This window comes from Arachis hypogaea, chromosome 12, assembly GCF_003086295.3.
Source record: "Arachis hypogaea cultivar Tifrunner chromosome 12, arahy.Tifrunner.gnm2.J5K5, whole genome shotgun sequence".
Taxonomy (NCBI): Eukaryota; Viridiplantae; Streptophyta; class Magnoliopsida; order Fabales; family Fabaceae; genus Arachis; species Arachis hypogaea.
In genome coordinates, this window is record NC_092047.1 from 84,646,071 (window position 1) to 84,665,826 (window position 19,756).

At 39.1% G+C, this 19,756-nt stretch overlaps 1 non-coding gene across 1 annotated transcript; it reads right to left on the reverse strand.

The window, feature by feature from the left end:
• Nucleotides 1-17,271: 17,271 nt before the first annotated feature.
• Nucleotides 17,272-17,379, reverse strand: LOC112730982 (small nucleolar RNA R71). Its single transcript, XR_003166779.1, has one exon. It is a non-coding gene; the product is annotated as a small nucleolar RNA R71 (small nucleolar RNA).
• Nucleotides 17,380-19,756: the final 2,377 nt, after the last annotated feature.

The following is a 19,756-nucleotide window of genomic DNA, read 5'->3' on the forward strand; positions in this document are numbered from 1 at the left end:
AAAACGATGTCGTTTCTTTTAAACCAGCCGGTTCCCTGTCCGGTTCAACCGGCCAAAACCGGCCGGTTCGATGGTTCACCTCCGGTTTTAGAGAAACGGTTTTAGAGGGCAAACCGGACCGTAATTGCTGCCAGTTCACGGTTAGACCGGTCGAACTGGCCGGTCCGGTCCGATTTTTAAAACATTGGTTTTAACAAATCTACCCAAAAAAAAAAAAAAATTACCATTTGTATCCATAAAACATGATTTTCATATTACAAAATTATCCAAACATTAAAAAATTATTTTAAAACCCTAAATTACCCTTTTCCTAACCCTAATCTCAACCCCCTTCTTCTAAACCTCATCCCTTCCTTTATTCTTTTTAGAAATTTCACCATCTCCTTCACCAACACCACCACCATCTCCACCGCCACCAACCGTCAACCTCACTTTTCTCTTTCTCCATAGCAATAAACAACAACAATAGTGATGATTCTTTGCTTCTTGCAACCTTTGCTTCCTGCAACTGCTCCTCTACTCTACACCTTGTGTTCTTCTCCTCTTCTATCACAAACACGCCGCCACTCATTCATCTTCTCAGCCACCTCCACTTCGATGACCACCACTCTTTCACTATCTCCTACCTCACCACTAAGTGCGGTTTCTTCCATGAAAACGCTCTCAGAGCACACAAGTGCGTTCTCTTGGACACTCCCATCAAGCCAGATTTCGTCATCTCTTCTTCAAAGCCCACGGTTTCTCACTCTCCCAAATCACCACCATCATGTGCAAGATTCCTGTGTTACTCACATGCGACCCCACCAAAGCTATCTTGCCAAAGTTTCAATTTTTAGCATCCAAAGGTGCTTCTCCTTCTCACATTGTATTGAAAGTAATGGAGGAAGGGTGATGATGGTAATGGCGGTAATAGAGTGTTGATAGGATTTGGGATTGAAGAAGTGATGATGAGAAGTAAAATTAAAAGTTAGAGTAAAGTTGTTGTTGTTTATGGCTGTGACAGTGGAGAATGAGGAAGATGAGGCTGACGGTTAGTGACAGGCTGACGGTGGTAGTGATGATGGTGTTGGTTTTGGAGGTGGTAAAATTGATGAAAAGAATAAAGAGAGGGTTGAAATTTGCTAAGAGGGGTATTGAAATTAGGGTTGGGAAAATGGTAATTTGGGATTTTTAGGTTATTTTTCAACGTTTGGATAATTTTGCCATATATAATCCATCTTTCATGGGTATAAATGGTAATTTTTTTTGTTGATAAATTTATCAGCGTTTAAAACTTTTGTGGGTAGAAATGGTAGTTTACTCTTTTTGATTTGTTGGTTTCGTAGGTAGGTTAATGCAATTTGCATGGAGGTCCTCCTTGGATCCTTATTTGCTCAATGACCCTGTCATTTTTTGCGAATTTTTTTTCACTTTACCAATTATAAAATGAAATACGTCAAATTGTACAGATTTTTTATTTATATAAATAAATTAAATTTTATTACCTTATTGGTTTACCCAATGTTTCGTAAGACTGCAAAGTGATTTGTATTTTCTATAAAGTTTTTTCCTTCATCTCTCAAAAATCATATGTTACTGGTGCATGTACCTGTGTCTTGCATGGGCATGCCAAAAAAAAATGAATTGCGAAATAAACCCAATGCATTTGGGGACTGAAAGGAAATCAGTAATAAAAGTGAAAGAAAATAATTAAGTACAGTCACAGAGTCAGAAATTATTTTTTATATGGAAGATGTACTAATGTTTTGGCTGAATATTGGGGAGTGAAGTGTTTTGCTGGTATATGGATGTCACGGTCAACACGTAAGGGACGTGGTACCGCTATCCGTCAGAAGCGTGTCAGCACCCCAGCAACACGTTGTGGACGTGGTGACACGGCACGCATGCAGCTCCCTAACACGCGGGAGGCGTGTTGCCTGCGAATCAAGCAGGCTTTGTAGAGTTTCGCGCCTTCCCAATGTGCTTCAGCAACACGGGGTGGGCGTGTTAGAGGCTGTCTGCATGCAGGGGACAGCTCCTCCACTCGGTAAGCAGCAAACGTTACTCTTGGGCTCTATAAAAAGAGACTCTCGCCTCTAATACATGCATTAGAGTGTGTTAGTGGTAGTGTATATTAGAGAGAAGGGTTACTGTTAGTGTATGTTAGAGAGAAGAAGGATTGCGAGAAAAGAAAGAAGAAGGGTGCTAAAAAAAATAGAGAAAAAAATATTAGTTTGTATTTATTTAAAAAATGGTACGTAATTATACGACACTCAAGTAACATATTATAAATTATTTGGATCATCCAGTTTATGTAAGTTGATAAATTATATTCTTTTATGTATTTAATTTTTTTTAATTTTTGTTATTCAATATATAAAAATATAGTAGGATTATTGTTTTTTATATTTTATGAATATTTTAGAATAAAATTTTTATTTGTAAAATATAATTATATTATATTTTATTTTATATAAATGTAAATATATCATTTTTTTGTTATAATTGGATTAATTTTCTGCTATAAAAACACTATGATCGAATATATATTTTATAATTTTTGTTATAAATATACTAATGAATAAATAAATATTTGGATTTTTTGAAAATAAATATACATGTCAAACATGTATTTTCAAAATTTTAATAAATAAATATTATAATAAATATTTATAAAATATATTGTTATTAAATATTAAAAAAATAAATATTTTGATTTCGAGAAAAAAATCAATCATTTATATTTATTTATTTAAAAAAAGAAGTGTAAGTATAAATATCTGTTTATAATATTTAAAGAAATAAATGTTAATATATAATATTTTTTATTATTTTTTTTAGAATGAAATTATTTTTCTGTGAGTTTAATAAACAATTTGAATATTAATAAATGAATAAATAATTTTTTTAAACAAATATGGTAATATTTGTTAAATATTTTAATAAATAAATATTATAATAAAAATATGAATATTTATAACAATATTTATATTGATGTTGATTTATTATTTGTAAGAATTATTATTTATTTAAACTAATAAATATATTTTTGTGGAACCAGCGTAATAGAAATTTGATGGTTCGTAAACTGGATTCACTACAAACGTGGAACCCGATGGTCGAAAATCACTTACGCTCGACGGGATCTACCACGTTTCTAGGATTGGGGTGATAAGAGGATTTTATCCCTTATTAGCTGCTCTGGTGGAAAGGTGGAGGCCAGCAACTCACACCTTTGTATTGCCGGTGGGTGAGGTTACTGTGACACTAGAAGATGTCGCACATATATTTGGCCTACTGACGTAGTGCAAACCGTCGGCTTAGAATTTTTCACAAATTGAGTTCCGTTGCAAGTATAGTCCAAGCCAACAGATAATGCTCACAGTCAAAGTTTGAATTCAAAACAATGTCACAATTTAAAACCAATTCAATTCCGGGAGTTTCAATTTCCGAGTCGTCTCCCAAGGACACTTGAGACCAATGAGTGTGCAATCTTGGTTGTGAGGATCAAGGGATTTTTAATAAAGGGATAAACATATAAAGCAATAAAAGAACATGCAAAATTGTAATAAATGAACTAATAAAGGAATTAACGAAGTAACTATGCAATATAGACAAGTAAAGTGTAAAAGGAATTAATGTAAATGTGTATGAAAGAATTGAAGCATAAAATGTATCTTGGCTTGGAGTGAGCTAAGGGTCCTTTCCTCTTTGGAACCACAACTATGACAACTAGAATGGATCAATCTCACTTGATTAACCCTCACATCGGAGAGTAAGTTAAATGAGCATAAGTGTTCTTAACCCACAAATCCTAAATTGCTTGCTAATTGCCTTAGCAACAACATAGCGTTAGTGGGAACAAGAATAATTAACAATCCAAGAATTAACACTAAATGTTGGACATTCCAACTCTAAGAACCCAATTGCTCACTTTTCCCAAGCCAAGAGATAGAAAACTAGCCCAAAATCATAATTGACATTTTGTCAAACACTTAGTGGGTAAAAACCTTAATCATGGAAAAAATGAGGAAAAGCTTGAAACCAAAAGCAGCAAATGATCTCAATCAACAATAAAGACTCAAGAAAGCATGTAATAATCATCAATCATCAAATTCATCAACAAGAAATAGAAATTGCAAAAGAGAAGTAAAATTAAACTATAACTTGAATTATAAGAAAGAGTAAGAACAATTTAACTATAAAGAGTAGTAACAAAGAGATACTTACAATGAAAATTAGCAAAATCCAAGATCAAAATGGAAATGGCACTTGAATGTAAAAATCCTAGTATAAACCCTAGTAGAGATGATGAAAAACTTAAAGAAAAACTATACTAAAGCTATCTACTACTACTCCTAAGCTACCCTAATGTTATCCTATGGTCTCCCCTTCATTTTTCCTTTCTTATGAGCTAAATGACTTCAGAAACGGGCCTCCAAACCACCAAAATCATGGGTCACGTGAGATTTTAATGAAGGCATATGCGGCCACCTGTGCAGACGCACAGACGTGTGCGCAGGCACACTCTGCCAAAAATCTCTACCCGTGCGTACGCACAGGAGGTTGTGCGCACGCACACTAGGCGATGCTTGAATGGATGCGCGACGCACACGATGCGGCTGACGCGCACGCGTGGCTCTAATTTGATGGCTGTGCGTACGCATGCAGGTCTGTGCGTACGCACACTAGGCTGAGCTGTTCTCCTTTGATTCTTCATGCTTCATCCAATTTGAATGCTCTTCTTCCATTCTCTCCAAGCCATTCCTACCTTATACCTCTGAAATCACTTACAAATAACATCAAGGCATCGAATAGAAGGTAAATGGAATAAAATGAATCAAATTAGGTACAAAAGAGCATGTTTTCATAATCAAGCACAAATTAGGAGGAAAGTTCAACTGCGTGCTATTTAGTGGAATAAGTGCAAGTTTATATGATGAAATCCATTCAATTTCAACCAAAAATCATCATCAAATATGGATTCATCAATTCCCCCACACTTAAACACTAGCATGTCCTCATGCTAAACACACTCAAAGGAGATAGATAAAAGGAAAACGATTCATTCTATGTACTACCTAAATGCATGCAACTATCCTAAAGGTTACTATCAATATGTACTATGCAAAGAGTTGGTAAGACAAACCGTGAAATTCCAATCTATCACAAGAAGACTTTGGAGCAAATGCAAAGAGTTTATGCACTAAAACCAATGTCCAAAGAATTGAATTGAGCTTTTCAAAACTAATGAACAAACAACTTGCAAGAAGATACAACATGAGATGCAAGAACATAGAATTGAGCGATCGAACCCCCCTCACCGAATGTGTATTCACTCAATTCGCTCAGTGTTTAGGGCTTAATCACTCGATTCTCCTTTTATCATACTTTTCAAATATTTGCACTTCATCTAACAATCAACTAGTATTTGATGCATGAAAGACAAATATCATGAGGTCTTTGGAGGGTTGTAATGGGACCAGGGTTTAGGTAGGATAAATATGGTTAAGTGGACTTAAGAAATTAGTTCTTTGATTAGCTTAAGTGTCCACCTAATCCTATATCACCTATATACTCATAACAATACAACCTAGCTACCCAAATTTTCTCCTATCTCACCTTACCCATGCACTTTCTTTTTCAAAACATGAACATATGCATCCTTTATTTCAACTTTTTATTTCACATTCTATTATGAACAGGTTTTTTTTTTAATTCTTGTCTTTGTTAGCACAAGAGATGCATATGACCTAAAACAAAGAACACATGAGTATTTTCCAATTTCCAATTTTTCACAATAAATTCCATGCCTCTATCAGCAATGCTTCCCAACAATTCCCCCCACACTTAGAATGTACACACTAATCCACCCAAGCTAATCAAAGAGTAATTCAAGGACATCAATAGTTTTTTGCTTAAGGGGAAATGATGTACTAAAATCAGAACAAAAGGGAATTACAGGCTCAACAGGGGTTCACAATGGTGAGTACAAGGGTTGGCCATATAGGTTGGTGAGTTCAACATCAAAAATGGCCTCAATCATGCTAAATGCGTCCAAACAACAAATACAGGATATAAAGAATCATGCAAATCAATGATTACAATAAAAAAGGAGTAAAATCACACCAGAACAAATATTATGGTTGAAAATTGCAACCATCTATCAAAGCGCAAATCTTACAAGGTATGTTGTTCTAGCTCTTTTTTCAAGCAAGTTGGAAGACACAAAATTTTTCTTCAATTCAACCGATGGTATGCCCTAAGAAAGATTTCATGAAAATTTCTTGATGTTTCACCAAACTTATTCATTCTATCATGCAACATGCAAACATTAACTACCATATAACTATGAACACTAAAGGAATATATACAGACAAACCAACTAAGATGCAATAAAGATAAAGCTACTAAAATTGAGTAAAAAGAACTAAAAGAGTATTGCAAAGTGTTTTGAGAAAAGAAATTTTTTTTACCCCCACGAAGTCATCGATCCTCCCCCACACTTAGTTCGTACACGATCCTCCGTGCTTGCTTAGGATCTGAGAGAATGAGAATTTCGGGGCCAGTTTCAGCTGATGGTATCGGAATGGGTTGGTCACCTTCACATGTTCCTCCCCAACTAGCTCGGATGAAGCCTCAGGAGTTGGGCCGGGGTCTCTTCCTTCTAGCTTCGCCGCTATCCACTCGAGACGTTTCTGCTCCAATTGCTCCAAGTTGTGGATATCATGCAAGATGTCTCGGAATAAATCCGGAAGAGACCAGAGAACCGGTAAAGGAGTCGATGAGGTTGGTAGACTTGATGGTGGTGCTACCGATGCCTTCCTCTTCGAGGGTGTCTTCTTTGATGATCCATCCAATTTTCCCCTCGGAAATGAACTTGTTGCCTCTTGGAAACTCGAACATGATATCCATTGGTTGCCTCTCTACCCTCGCTGCGTTTGCTAAGCGCATCACTATCGACGGAAATGGAATGTTGATATTTTTCTTCTCAACTAATTTCCAAATCGATTTGCGCAACAAAGGTATAATGGCTATATGCTTCCCTTCCATAATAGCCCAAAGTAGCAAAGCAGTTCTAAATCTGACATGGGTAGTGTGGGTGCTCGAGATGATGTAGTCCGCCACAATCTGATGCCATATACGAGCTTCGGCATTCAAATAAGAGTATGCAATACTAGTGGAAACAGAATTTCTCCTTTTGCTATACTCCCAAGATGCACCAGGACGGCCTATTCTCTTAAGAATAGGAGCCAGAGATATTCTTCCTTTGAATACATCTATTTTTATCTTGAAATAATCATCTTTCTCAAGCGGAATGTGGAGGATGCTCAGAATAGCTTCTAGGGCTTGATTGGACGTATCTAACATCCTTCCCCAGAGGAATACTGACTTCGGTTCCCAAGCTTGGTAGTTCGCATAGAATTCTCGCACCATAGTCTCATTGACTTCAACGGGTTCTTGCTCGAGAAATTCCCAATGAAGCGAGGCAATCCTTTGATGAATATTCGCCTTGTACTGGCTTGGAACCTTCAATGTCTGCTCCCAATGAATTGTGCGCTTCTCAATAGCCTCATATTGAGAGTCGGCTCTTCGGTTAACCAAGGTACTCGGTTTATCACCTTGGCGATTCCACCAAATATCAGGGGAGCGAGCGGTAGTTTGCACATCCGGTGAAGTAACCGGTGCCTTACCCTTCTTTCGCATCCTAAAAATAAAATAAAAGATTTTTGAGATCATAGGGCAACAATAAATAAAATCACTGAGGAAGCACTAACAAGGTTAAAAGAAGCTTTTAAAATAGTGTGATTTACAAAAGCACATTGTGTATATTCCAATGATGCGCGCAGTTGGAACACACACACCGGCCGGATACCACAGCAACCACACTGTTTATCGGTCAAAGCTCACTGCTTCTCAAATAAGTGCTTAAATTGCAAGACTAAAGCATGGACATAAAAGCAACTTCAAGCTCGCACCAATTGATTCATTAACACGCTTTGAATGTAATGGTTATTGATGTTGGCAAGAAATTTCATCAGCAAAAGGGTATACAACAACAATAATCATTCACTCAAAGTGAAGTGTCAATTGCTCATCCTCAAGAAGTGGTAACCACATGTGCAATGTTCTTAAGTTGAGGCCAAAAGATGTTTGATCAAGACATCATCTAAAGTTGAACATTTGTAAAGTGATTACCAAATGCAAATTCCGAGATGAACAATGACAATTGAGTTTCACACAACACAATGCATTTGTAACAAAAATCACACATCAACAAACAAGGAAATGTATTGGTGAATTCACTTAACTACCATCAAAAGTCATAATTAAAGTTGTACAATTCATACAATATACCTAATAAGAGATAAATTGAACACATATGATGGCCATGTCATATGAATCAAACAAAGTGTTCATAGAGGCATTTCATCAAACATGTGGTATGCAATGTTCAAGCTTATCACAATTAATGCTCAAATTCAATCATAATCAACCCATAATCAAATATCAACACTTGCAATACACAAAAGAACAGAGAAAGCAATAAAGTTAATCTAAGAAATATGAAAAGAAAATCAAAATAATTGCAAAAATTAACAAAAAAGAAAAAGAAAAATAAGAACCTGAAAATTGAAGGTTGAAACAAGCGAGAAATGAGGAAGAAACAATGGCACGTCTTATAGCCACTGTGACTTACAGCGGTTAGGTTCGCCGAAAAAACGCCGGAGGAGAAAAAAAACTCACTGGTGGTGAAGAGAGAAAAGAGAAAGGAAAAAATGAAAGAAAAAAAAGAGAAGTAAGAGAGAGAGGGTATGAGAGAGAGAGGTGGTGGCGGCTTGACGGCGGCGGTGGCCGGTGGCAGGGTCGCCTGGAACTGGGCAGAGGTTGAAAGAGAGTAATAGCAGTGAGAAGAAGAAGAAAATGAAACTGCTACTCAACAGGGCAGGTTGCCCTGTTAACACCCAAAACGAGTCATGTGTGCGCGCGCACAGAGGCCTGTGCGGATGCACAAAAAGCAAAAATTAGAGGACCTGCGAACACACATAGCATGCGATCGCTGCGACCAGAGAGGTTGTATAAGAGTGTGCAGACGCATAGCAGGGAGCGCGCGTACAGAGGTCGCAAGATAGAGGGGTGTGTGTGTACGCGTAAACTGGTGCGTACGCACAAAACGCGAAAAGGAGGGGGATGCAGGCGCCCAGAGCGTGCGGTTGCTCCCACCAGAGGGGTTGCAACGACGCGTGCGGGCGCACAAGGGCGTGCGCTCGCACTGAAAACTTCTCTCGCTCTTTTTTTTTAAAAGGAATTGCTTGAGGTATAGACTCATTCGTGCGTGCGCATACAGGTCCGTGCGCACACACAAGGACAAAGATGGGGGGAGGTTGTTCACGGGCACAACTCATGATGACACTCCCACCAGAGGGGTTGTCAATTGGTGTGCGGACGCACACGTCTGTGCGGCCGCACAAGAAGCGCGATGAGGGGAATACGTGCGTATGCACAGAGGGGTGCGCATGCACAGGACTCAGAAAACAGGGCAGCGCCCACACACAGGTAGTGCTGGCGCTGCGATCAGAGGATGCTGCAACAAGTGTGCAGGCGCACAGAGGTGTGCGCTCGCACAGATGGTGGAAAATGCAATTTTGTGCGCACGCATAGGTGCCCTGTTTCACAAAAAAAAAATTCTTTTCAAAACTAAGGTTCCCTCCTATAGCATAGCAACATACCAACCCCAAATCATACAAACAAGCATAAATTCATGATCCACAAGCAATTCAACTTATTCAATTCAAAAATACCAAATCAAAACTAAGCCAATCATCATACCACAAGAAAGCAACTAATTCAAAAAGCTATAAACAAGATATAAAGTTAGAACAATGTTACCATGGTGGGGTGTCTCCCACCAAGCACTTTGATTTAAAGTCCTTAGTTGGACCTTGCATGGCTTCATTGGTCACTCGAAACTTCTCCAAGGAGGAAAATCTCCAACTTCTTGGCATTCTTGGGTTGAGTGTGATAGAGTTTCACCCTATGACCATTGATTTTAAACTTGATCCCATTGATAGGGTGAATCACTTCCACCACTCCATAAGGCTTGACATCCACCACCTTGAATGGACCATCCCATCTAGATCTCAACTTCCCGGGGATCAATCGCAACCTCGAATTGTACACAAGTACTTCATCACCTATCTTAAAACACTTCCTCCTAATATTTTGGTCATGGAATGTCTTGGCTTTCTCCTTGTAAAACTGAGCATTCTCGTATGCTTCTAGCCTAAGACACTCTAATTCCTCCAATTGGAGCTTACGTTCCATCCCTGCTCCCTTTAAATCTGGATTGCAATTCTTCACCGCCCAATAGGCTCTATGTTGGATTTCAACAGGAAGATGACAAGGCTTCCCAAAAACAATACGAAAGGGACTCATTCCGATTGGGGTTTTGTAAGCGGTCCTATATGCCCATAGTGCATCTCCCAATCTGGAACTCCAATCCTTTCGTTGTGGGTTAACCACTTTCTCCAAGATCCTCTTGATCTCCCTGTTGGACACTTCTGCTTGCCCATTGGTTTTAGGATGATGGGCTGTGGAGACTTTGTGGATGACCCCGTACTTTCTCATCAACGCCTCAATTTTCCTGTTGCAAAAATGGGTTCCTTGGTCGCTCACGATTGCTCGTGGTGATCCAAATCTACAAATAATGTTATTTCTCAAGAGTGAAGCAACGGTATTGGCGTCATCACAACGGGTAGGAATTGCTTCCACCCATTTTGAGACATAATCCACTGCTAACAAGATATAAACAAACCCATTGTAATTCAAAAATGGCCCCATAAAATCTATGCCCCAAACATAAAAAATCTCACAAAAAATCATCGGCTATTGGGGCATTTCATCCCTCTATGAGGTATTTTCATATTTCTGGCATTGATGACAGGATTTGCAAAATTGGCTGGTATCCCTAAATAAAGTAGGCCACCAGAATTCGCAGTCTAGAACCTTCCTTGCTATTCTCTATGGGCCGAAATGACCCCCACTCTCAGATGAGTGGCAAATTGAAGGATAGATTGAAACTCAGATTCAGGCACACACTTTCTAATCACTTGGTCAGCCTCACACCTCCACAGATGTGGATCATCCCAAAGATAATACTTAGCATCGCTTCTCAATTTTTCTTTTTGATGCTTTGAAAATTGTGGGGAAAAAACGCGAGCGACCAAGTAATTAGCAATCGAGGAAAACCAAGGTGTACTTTGGGTTATTGCTTGCAAGGTATCGAAGGAAAATAAGTCATTGATAGGAGTGGGATCCAAAGCTAAATGTTCAAGCCGACTCAGATGGTCCGCTACCAAATTTTGGTACCCACTTTTATCTTTGATCTCCAAGTCGAATTCTTGCAAGAGTAATATCCACCTAATGAGCCTAGGCTTTGACACTTTCTTCTTTAGCAAATATTTCAAGGTGGCATAGTCCGAATACACCACTACCTTAGAGCCTAGCAAATAGGGTCGAAACTTATCTAGCGCAAAAACAATAGCTAAGAGCTCTTTTTCGGTAGTGGTGTAATTCGACTGGGCCGAATCTAAGGTCTTTGAAGCATAGGCTATAGTGTAAGGAGCTTTACCATCGCGCTGTGCTAGCGCGGCACCTACGGCGTGATTTGAGGCATCGCACATGATCTCGAAAGGTTGATCCCAATTTGGGCCTCGCACACTAGGAGCTGTGATCAATGCTTCCTTCAAAGTTTCAAAAGCCTTTTTGCAATCCTCATCAAAATTGAAGTCCACATCCTTTTGAAGTAAGCGGGAAAGGGGTAAGGTGACTTGGCTAAAATTCTTGATGAACTGGCGGTAAAAACCTGTGTGGCCAAGAAAGGAACGAATCTCCCTCACCGAGGAGGGGTAAGGTAAACTCGAAATGACATCGATCTCAGCCGGGTCTACAAAAATTCCGTCTTTAGATACAACATGACCTAACACTATACCCTGTTTCACCATAAAGTGGCATTTTTCAAAGTTCAATACAAGGTTAGTATTGGTGCATCGTTCTAGTACCCGAGCTAAGTTCCCTAAACAAGCATCAAAGGAGCTACCATAAACACTAAAATCGTCCATAAAAATTTCCATGCAATTCTCCAAAAGATCTGAGAAAACACTTGTCATGCACCTTTGGAACGTTGCCGGTGCATTGCATAAGTCAAACAGCATTCTCTTATACGCAAACGGTCCAAAGGGGCAAGTAAAAGTGGTTTTCTCCTGATCCTCAGGAGCTATATAAATCTGGAAGTACCCCGTATATCCATCTAAAAAGCAATAATGAGATTTACCTGTCAAGTGATCCAACATTTGGTCTATGAACGGCAATGGGTAATGGTCCTTCCGTGTTGCTTGATTCAGCTGGCGGTAATGTATGCACACTCACCAAGTATTTTGAATCCGGGTTGCAACGAGCTCTCCACTTTCTGTTTTCACCATGGTTACTCCGGATTTCTTCGGCACTACTTGGATTGGACTTACCCACTCACTGTCTGAAATGGGTAGATGATGTCCGCTTCTAAGAGGCGAGTTACTTCCTTCTTGACTACATCAAGGATTGTGAGGTTTAGCCATCTTTGCGGTTGCCGGACCGGTTTAGCACCTTCCTCCAAGAAAATTTGATGAAGGCACACTTGAGGGCTTATTCCCACAATGTCACTTAGGCTCCATCTGATCGCTTTCTTATACTTCCGGATAACCTCAAGGAGTTGTTGCTCCTCTTGATTGGAAAGATCGTTTGCCACTATCACCGGGAATTTGTGTTCCTTGTCAAGGAATGCATATTTAACATGGGGTGGAAGCGGTTTCAAATCTTCCCTTGCTTCTTGGAGTGGTAGCTTACCCTCTAGGTCATGGAAAACTTGTGAAGTAATTTCATATTCTTCATCCTCAAGTTCTCCCTCTTTTGAGCTTTCTTCATCAATGAGACCTTTTTTGGTCTCACGGTGGTTGCCTATCTTGAGTTTATCCTCTCTTCCACTCTCAACAAGGTTCTCACCCGCATCAATGGATTTCTCCATAGGTAGAGTGGGTTGAAAGTTTATCTCTTCGAGTGGCTTGCCTCCTTGTGGGGTTATAGCATCAATGCTAAACTTTAGAGTTGATGAAGGCGGCAAGTGGGGATCACTAGGCGTCCTAAGTTGTGGAGGAGCAAGGTTGTTAGGGATGGAATGAGAAGGTGTCAGACGGGACAAGACTTCGACAAGAGTTGCCATGCAATCATCTTGTTTTTTTTTTAAATTCCCGCTGTTCTTGGATGAGGACTTGAAAGTTATGCTCCTCGTGAGGGAGGTTGATGGGAGTGGGATGGTGATGGAAGCTGATGAGCGGATAATTTATACGCTTTTTGACATTGTTTTTAGTATGTTTTTAGTAGGATCTAGTTACTTTTAGGGATGTTTTTAATAGATTTTGTGTTAAATTCACATTTCTGGACTTTACTATGAGTTTGTGTGTTTTTCTGTGATTTCAGGTATTTTCTGGCTGAAATTGAGGGACTTGAGCAGAAATCAGATTCAGAGGTTGAAAAAGGACTGCTGATGTTGTTGGATTCTGACCTCCCTGCACTCAAAGTGGATTTTCTGGAGCTACAGAACTCGAAATGGCGCGCTTCCAATTGTGTTGGAAAGTAGACATCCAGGGCTTTCCAGCAATATATAATAGTCCATACTTTGGCCAAGAATAGACGACGTAAACGGGCGTTCAACGCCAGCTTTCTACCCAAATCTGGCGTCCAGCGCCAGAAAAGGATCCAAAACCAGAGTTGAACGCCCAAACTGGCACAAAAACTGGCGTTCAACTCCACAAATGGCCTCTGCACGTGCAACACTTAAGCTCAGCCCAAACACACACCAAGTGGGCCCCGGAAGTGGATTTATACATCAAATACTTACTCATGTAAACCCTAGTAGCTAGTTTATTATAAATAGGACCTCTTACTATTGTATTAGGCATCTTGGGATTACCTTATGATCCTTTGATCACGTTTTGGGGGCTGGCCATCTCGGCCATGCCTGGACCTTTCACTTATGTATTTTCAACGGTAGAGTTTCTACACTCCATAGATTAAGGTGTGGAGCTCTGCTGTTCCTCAAAGATTAATGCAAAGTACTTCTGTTTTCTATTCAATTCATCTTATTTCGCTTCTAAGATATCCATTTGCACCCAAGAACGTGATGAAGGTGATGATTATGTGTGACGCTCATCATCCTTCTCCCTTATGAACGCGTGCCTGACAAACACTTCTGTTCTACATGAAATAAGCTAGAATGAATATCTCTTAGATCTCCTAACCAGAATCTTCGTGGCGTAAGCTAGAATGATGGCGGCATTCAAGAGAATCCGGAAAGTCTAAACCTTGTCTGTGGTATTCCGAGTAGGATTCAATGATTGAATGACTGTGACGAGCTCCTAACTCGCGATTGCAGGGCGTTAGTGACAGACGCAAAAGGATAGTAAATCCTATTCCAGCATGATCGAGAACCGACAGATGAATAGCCGTGCCGTGACAGGGTGCGTGAGCATATTATTCACTGAGAGGATAAGATGAAGCCATTGACAAGGGTGATGCCTCCAGACGATTAGCCATGCCGTGACAGGGCATTGGATCATTTTCCCGAGAGATGACCGAAAGTAGCCATTGACAGTGGTGATGTATCACATAAAGCCAGCCATGGAAAGGAATGAGACTGATTGGATGAAGATAGCAGGAAAGCAGAGGTTCAGAGGAACGAAAAGCATCTCCATTCGCTTATCTGAAATTTCTACCAATGATTTACATAAGTATCTCTATCCCTATTCTATTATTTATTATTCGAAAACATCTTCATCACTTTATATCTGCCTGACTGAGATTTACAAGGTGACCATAGCTTGCTTCATACCAACAATCTCCGTGGGATTCGACCCTTACTCACGTAAGGTATTACTTGGACGACCCAGTGCACTTGCTGGTTAGTTGTATCGAAGTTGTGACAATTATGAATTAAGATCAGAGCACCAAGCTTTGGAGCCATTACCAGGATTTGTTCGAGCCTGGAGATCACAATTTCGTGCATCAAGTTTTTGGCGCCGTTGCCGGGGATTGTTTGAGTTTGGACAACTGACGGTTCATCTTGTTGCTCAGATTAGGTCATTTTCTTTTTGTTTTGTTTTCAAAAATTTTTCGAAAAAAAAAATTGTGTTTTCAAAAATATATTTTTCTTCAAAAAATTTTAAGAATGAATTCTAGTGTTTCATATAACAGGTTTTAGCTTGACTGGCCATGAAGCCATGTCTAATTCCCAGGATTTTGATTGAGAACTATGAATTCATTACTTCCTTTTTCCCAAATGTTTTCAAAAAATTATACAAAAATCCAAAAAAATTAGAAAATCATAAAAATCAAAAATATTTTTCTGTTTCTTGTTTGAGTCATGAGTCATGTCATAAGTTTGGTGTCAATTGCATGTGCATCTTGAATTTTTTTTCGAAAATTCATGCATTCATAGTGTTCTTCATGATCTTCAAGTTGTTCTTGGTAAGTCTTCTTGTTTGATCTTGATGAGTTTTTGTTTTGTGTTGTTTAGTGTTTTTCATATGCATTCTTGAATTCTTAGTGTCTAAGCATTAAAGAATTCTAAGTTTGGTGTCTTGCATGTTTTCTTTGCATTAAAAATTTTTTTCAAAAATATGTTCTTGGTGTTCATCTTGACATTCATAGTGTTCTTGGTGTTCATCTTGACATTCATAGCATTCTTGCATGCATTCATTGTTTTGATCTAAAAATTTCATGCATTGCATAATTTTCATGTTTTCATAAAAATTCAAAAAATCAAAAAAAATATCTTTCCCTTTTTCTCTCATCAAATTCGAAAATTTGAGTTGACTTTTTCAAAAATTTTTAAAATCAAGTTGTTTCTCATGAGTCAAATCAAATTTTCAATTTGAAAATCTTATCTTTTTCAAAATCTTTTTCAGAAATCAAATCTTTTTCAAAATTCTTAGTTATTTAAGAAAATTTCAAAAATCTTTTTCTTATTTTTATACCAAATTTTCGAAAATAACAATAACAATTAATGTCTTGATTCAAAAATTTGAAGTTTGTTACTTGCTTGTTAAGAAAGATTCAAACTTTAAGTTCTAGAATCATATCTTGTGATTTCTTGTGAATCAAGTCATTAATTGTGATTTTAAAAATCAAATCTTTTTCAAAACTAATTTCTATCATATCTTTTCAAAAATATCTTCTTATCTTTTTCAAAAATTTGATTTCAAAATATCTTTTCTAACTTCCTAACCTCTTATCTTTTAAAAATTTGTTTCAACTAACTAACTAACTTTTTGTTTGTTTCTTAACTTTTTCAAAATTACCTAACTAACTCTCTCTCTCTCATTTTCGAAAATATCTTCCCCCTTTTTCAAAATTTCTTTTTAATTTATTAATTATTTTTTTTTAAATCTTAATTTTCGAAAATCACTAACATTTTTCAAAAACTATTTTCAAAAATCACTAACTCCTTTTCAGAATTAATTTTCGAAAATTCCCTCCTTCTCTCTCATCTTATTTTATTTATTTATTCATCTACTAACATCTCTTCCTCACATCATCACCAAATTCGAACCCCCTCCTCTATCTGTGTTCGAATTTCTTCTTCTCTTCTTCTACTAACAATAAGGAACCTCTTTACTGCGACATAGAGGATTCCTCTTCTTTTCTTTTTCTCTCCTCTTTCTTATGAGCAGGGACAGAGAAAAAGGCATTCTTGTTGAAGCTGATCCAGAACCTGAAAGGACTCTGAAGAGAAAATTAAGAGAAGCTAAATTACAACAATCCAGAGACAACTTAATTGAAAATTTCGAACAAGTAAAGGAGATGGCAGCCGAACCCAACAACAATGCAAGGAGAATGCTTGGTGACTTTACTGCACCTAATTCCAATTTACATGGAAGAAGCATCTCCATTCCTGCCATTGGAGCAAACAACTTTGAGCTGAAACCTCAATTAGTTTCTCTGATGCAGCAGAACTGCAAGTTTCATGGACTTCCATCTGAAGATCCTTTTCAGTTCTTAACTGAATTCTTGTAGATATGTGATACTGTTAAGACTAATGGAGTAGATCCTGAAGTCTACAGGCTCATGCTTTTTCCTTTTGCTGTAAGAGACAGAGCTAGATTATGGTTGGATTCTCAACCCAAAGACAGCCTGAACTCTTGGGATAAGCTGGTCACGGCTTTCTTAGCCAAGTACTTTCCTCCTCAAAAGCTGAGCAAGCTTAGAGCTGATGTTCAAACCTTCAGACAGAAAGAAGGTGAATCCCTCTATGAAGCTTGGGAAAGATACAAACAGTTGACCAAAAAGTGTCCTTCTGACATGCTTTCAGAATGGACCATCCTGGATATATTCTATGATGGTTTATCTGAGTTATCAAAGATGTCATTGGATACTTCTGCAGGTGGATCCATTCACCTAAAGAAAACGCCTGCAGAAGCTCAAGAACTCATTGACATGGTTGCTAATAACCAGTTCATGTACACTTCTGAAAGGAATCCTGTGAGTAATGGGACGCCTATGAAGAAGAGAGTTCTTGAAGTTGATACTCTGAATGCCATATTGGCTCAGAATAAAATATTGACTCAGCAAGTCAATATGATTTCTCAGAGTCTTCATGGAATGCAAGCTGCATCCAACAGTACTCAAGAGGCTTCTCATGAAGAAGAAGCTTATGATCCTGAGAACCCTGCAATAGCAGAGGTAAATTACTTAGGTGAACCTTATGGAAACACCTATAACTCAACATGGAGAAATCATCCAAATTTCTCATGGAAGGATCAAAAGCCCCAGCAAGGCTTTAATAATGGTGGAAGAAACAGGTTTAGCAATAGCAAGCCTTTTCCATCATCAACTCAGCAACAGACAGAGAACTCTGAACAAAATGCTTCTAATTTAGCAAATCTAGTCTCTGATCTATCTAAGGCCACTGTAAGTTTCATGAATGAAACAAGGTATTCCATTAGAAATCTGGAAGCACAAGTGGGCCAGCTGAGTAAAAGGATCACTGAAATCCCTCCTAGTACTCTCCCAAGTAATACAGAAGAGAATCCAAAAGGAGAGTGCAAGGCCATTGACATAAGCACCATGGCCGAACCCAAAGAAGGAGTGGAGGACGTGAATCCCAAGGAGGAAGGCCTCCTGGGACGTCCAGTGATCAATAAGGAGCTTCCCTCTGAGGAACCAAAGGACTCTGAGGCTCATCTGGAGACCATAGAGATTCCATTGAACCTCCTTATGCCCTTCATGAGCTCTGATGAGTATTCCTCTTCTGAAGAGAATGAGGATGTTACTGAAGAGCAAACTGCCAAGTTTCTTGGTGCAATCATAAAGCTGAATGCCAAATTATTTGGCATTGATACTTGGGAAGTTGAACCTCCCTTGTTCATCAATGAACTAAGTGATCTGGATCAACTGATATTGCCTCAGAAGAGACAGGATCCTGGAAAGTTCATAATACCCTGTACCATAGGCACCATGATCTTTAAAGCTCTGTGTGACCTTGGTTCAGGAATAAACCTCATGCCCCTCTCTGTAATAGAGAAACTGGGAATCTATGGGGTGCAAGCTGCTAAAATCTCATTAGAGATGGCAGACAGTTCAAGAAAACAGGCTTATGGACAAGTAGAGGACGTGTTAGTAAAGGTTGAAGGCCTTTACATCCCTGCTGATTTCATAGTCCTGGATACTGGAAAGAAAGAGGATGAATCCATCATCCTAGGAAGACCTTTCCTGGCCACAGCAAGAGCTGTGATTGATGTTGACAGAGGTGAAATATTCCTTCAATGGAATGAGAACTCCCTTGTGTTTAAAACTCAAGGATCTCCCTCTGCAACCATGGAGAGGAAGCAGAAAAAGCTTCTCTCCAAGCAGAGTCAACCAGAGCCCCCACAGTCAAACTCTAAGTTTGGTGTTGGGAGGCCACAACCAAACTCTAAGTTTGGTGTTGAACTCCCATATCCAAACTCTAAGTTTGGTGTTGGAGAGTCTCAACAAAGCTCTGCACATCTGTGAGGCTCCATGAGAGCCCACTGTCAAGCTATTGACATTAAAGAAGCGCTTGTTGGGAGGCAACCCAATGTTTATCTAATTCTTATTTTTATTGTTTTTCATGTTTTCTTAGGTTCATGATCATGTGGAGTCACAAAATAAACAAAAAAATCAAAAACAGAATCAAAAACAGCAGAAGAAAAATCACACCCTGGAGGAGCATCTGTCTGGCGTTCAAACGCCAGAACAGAGCATAGTTCTGGCGCTGAACGCCCAGAATGGGAGCATCCTGGCGCTGAACGCCCAGAACAAGCATGGTTCTGGCGTTCAACGCTAGAAATGGCAGCAAAGGGGCGTTGAACGCCCAAAATGGGCACCAACCTGGCGCTGAACGCCCAGAGTTGTGTGCAAGGGCATTTTGCATGCCTAAATTGGTGCAGGGATGTAAATGCCTTGACACCCCAAGATCTGTGGACCCCACAGGATCCCCACCTACCTTCACTCACTCTCTTCTCTCTTCTCAATCATCCTCTATTCCCAATAAACACTCATCCCTTCTGTCTTCCATTTACCACTCACACCCATACACCCCCTTACCTTCAAAAATTCAACATCTCTTCCCCACCCAATCCCACCCATATGGCCGAATACACACAGCCATCCATCTCCTCCATATCCTCTTCTTCTTCTATTCTTTCTTCTTTTGCTCGAGGGC